This window comes from Rana temporaria, chromosome 5 (genome assembly GCF_905171775.1).
Source record: "Rana temporaria chromosome 5, aRanTem1.1, whole genome shotgun sequence".
NCBI classification, from domain to species: Eukaryota; Metazoa; Chordata; class Amphibia; order Anura; family Ranidae; genus Rana; species Rana temporaria.
Window position 1 is genome coordinate 179,922,207 of NC_053493.1, and position 3,389 is coordinate 179,925,595.

Sequence of the window (3,389 nt, forward strand, 5' to 3'; positions counted from 1 at the left end):
TGAGGACACTGATGTAATGGGGGAAAGAGGTAATTGATGACATTGGGGAACTTGGATGCAAAGAGGTCTGTGATGTAAAGCAGGCACTGTATTGCAAAGGGGTGCTGTATTGCCAGTCTTTGTCTTCAGGCCGGTTCCAGAGGCGCAGGTGGCTGAGGAAATAGGTGGAGAGGTGACCCACTAAAACTCCACCCCCGCTGCATACATGGGCAGGGCAAAAGGGGTGGAGCTAATGGGGGCGGCAAAATTAGGGAGAGAGAGAGAGAGAGAGAGAGAGAGAGAGAGAGAGAGAGAGAGAGAGAGAGAGAGAGAGAGAGAGAGAGAGAGAGAGAGAGAGAGAGAGAGAGAGAGAGAGAGAGAGAGAGAAAAAAAAAAAAGAAAAGGGGGAGAGAGAGAGAGAGAGACACACACACAAAACACAGAGAGGAGAGAGAGAGAGAGAGAGAGAGAGAGAGAGAGAGAGAGACACCTTCAGGATAATAACATGTGCTCCGCTTTGCTCTGCATGCACCTCCTATTCACTTCATGTTCCCGCCCCCTGTTTCCTGGTCACATGTTTCCTGTGACATCACAAGGTTAATCTGGAGGATGGGAACTAGCCGCTACCCTATCCTTACCGATCTTGTTTTGAGTTTGTTACGTCTGCTCAGTGTGTATCAGCAGCATTCTTAGGCTGTAAAAGCAGGTGAGCTGTGACTAGAACGAGTTGCTACCATCTAGATTCTAGGAGTTTGCGATTTCGTGATGTAGCCAACACTGGCTTGTGTTTGATGTTCCGTTTTTAAGATAAGTAGGCATGGTGCGATGGTTTTTGGAATTCAAAGGTCATTAAACAGTGATCTAAAAGTGGCATTTATAAGAATGAATGCAGCCTTGCAGTATCAAAAAAAATTCAAAATTCTCGGAGGCTCTTTAGAGTAAACACTGCAGCGTTGCATGTTGATTTTATAGTGTGATAGCCGCGCACTGCGCTGTACAGTACTGTGTTGTATTTATTGATCTATCCCATTGTCAGGGTATTTAAACCTCACTTAACCACTTAAGCCCCAGGCCATAATTGCTGGTCAAAGACCAGGCCACTTTTTGCGATTCGGCACTGCGTCGATTTAACTGACAATTGCGCGGTTGTGCGATGTGGCTCCCAAACAAAATAGGCGTCATTTTCTTTTCCACAAATAGAGCTTTCTTTTGGTGGTATTTGATCACCTCTGCGGTTTTTAGTTTTTGAGCTATAAACAAAAATAAAGCGACAATTTTGAAAAAAGATTATATTTTTTACTTTTTGCTATAACAAATATCCCCCAAAAATATATAAAAAACATTTTTTTTCCTCAGTTTAGGCTGATACGTATTCTTCTACATATTTTTCTTAAAAAAAATCGCAATAAGCGTTTATTGATTGGTTTGCGCAAAAGTTATAGCGTTTACAAATAGTTTTATGGCATTTTTATTAATATTTTTTTTTTTTTTAATAGTAATGGCGGCGATCAGCGATTTTTATCGGTACTGCGACATTACGGCAGACACTTCGGACATTTTTGACACATTTTTGGGACCATTGCCATTTTTATAGCGATCAGTGCTATAAAAATGCATTGATTACTATAAAAATGCCTCTGGCAGGGAAGGGGTTAACACTAGGGGGCAAGGAAGGGGTTAAGTATGTTCCCTGGGTGTGTTCTAACTGAAGTGTGGGGGGTGGACTGACTAGGGGAAATGACTGATCGCTGTTCATACATTGTATGAACAGACAATCAGGCATTTCTCCCCCTGACAGGACCGGAAAATGTGTATTTACACACACCCTGCCGGGCACACGCATCGACTTCAGGGGCGAGCGGGGGCTTGCGTGCGTGCCCCTATTGGCTGCTCGGCGAGATGATGTATAGCTACGTGCTCTCGCCCAGCAGAGCTGACCTGCCGTCGTATAACTACAGCGGCTGGTCGGCAAGCAGTTAATTACTGCCATTTTTTGTGATGTCATGACTTTAAGGGGGTTGTAAAGGTAAAAAATGTTTTTCCTAAATAGCTTCCTTTACCTTAGTGCAGTCCTCCACTTACCTTATCCTTCGATTTTGCTTTTAAATGTCATTATTTCTTCTGAGAAATCCTCACTTCCTGTTCTCCTGTCTGTAACTCCACACAGTAATGCAAGGCTTTCTCCCTGGTATTGAGTGTCGTGCTCGCCCCCTCCCCTGGAATACAGGAGAGTCAGGACGCCCACTAACACACAGCTCCTTTCTCTATCTGCAACGTAGAGAGCGTCAGGGCCGATCCGAGATGGGGTGCCCTGCACCCAGGCGCCAGAGGGGAGGGGGCGCCAAAGTGTCAGGAGCACTGCACCGTTGGTCTTGAGTATGTTACCATTGAGTGGGTAAGGACGAGGGCGCCGCAACCTTGTTCATTGCTCCCACCTCCTCCGCCCGCCCGGCACTCCCGCAGGCTGCAGCAGAGCAGTGTCCACATCCCCCGCCCGGCGCCCGCTGTAGCCGTACAAGGAGTGAAGAGGTACACAATATATAGCGACATTGCCCCCCCTTCTTCCCCGCTGCAGAGGAGAGTGGAGGGAGCGGTGAGATGTCTCGCTGCTAGCACCCCCGCGCATCTCAATCCATGGGGCAGCTCATGCTGCTGGAACTGTTGTCTGTTGTAATTTCGCTAGCACCCCCCTCACCCCTCCTTTTCAATCTGCGGTGTAGAGGAGGGGAGAGGAGAGATGAGTCTGCCCATGCAGCAGGGACCGCTGGACATCACTAGCACCAAGCTTCAGTTGCCCCCCCCCCCCCCCTTGCTTCTCATTCCGCGGGGCAGAGGAGGGGAGGGATAGCTGTGTCTGATCATGTAGCTGGGACTGCTGGACTTTAGCTGGCACCAAGCTCCCCCCCCCCTTCGCTTGTCACTGTGCGGTGCAGAGGAGGTGAGGGAGAGGAGAGATGTGTTTGCTCAAGCATCTGATGTAAGGGGGGGGCACTGTGCAACCTCTGATGTAATGGGGGGGCCTCTGTGCAGCCTCTGATGTAATGGGGGGGCCTCTGTGCAGCCTCTGATGTAATGGGGGGGGGGCTCTGCGCAGCCTCTGATGTAATGGGGGGGGCCTCTGCGCAGCCTCTGATGTAATGGGGGGGGGGCCTCTGCGCAGCCTCTGATGTAATGGGGGGGGGGGGCCTCTGCGCAGCCTCTGATGTAATGGGGGGGGGGGGCCTCTGCGCGGCCTCTGATGTAATGGGGGGGGCCTCTGTGCAGCCTCTGATGTAATGGGGGGGCCACTGTGCAACCTCTGATGTAATGGGGGGGGGCCACTGTGCAACCTCTGATGTAATGGGGGGGGCACTATGTAACCTCTGATGTAATGGGGGGGGCCACTGTGCAACCTCTGATGTAATGGGGGG

The 3,389-nt window shown here is 49.9% G+C and overlaps 1 protein-coding gene across 3 annotated transcripts in view; it reads left to right on the forward strand.

Moving 5' to 3' along the window:
• The first annotated feature begins 544 nt into the window (after window positions 1–544).
• CCDC127 (coiled-coil domain containing 127) overlaps window positions 545–3,389 on the forward strand; it is a 267,130-nt gene continuing 264,285 nt past the window's right edge. For all 3 annotated transcript variants that reach the window (XM_040353432.1, XM_040353431.1, XM_040353430.1), the window contains exon 1: window positions 545–685. The gene's annotated coding sequence lies outside the window, so the exon portion shown is untranslated. The remainder of the gene's footprint in view (window positions 686–3,389) is intronic.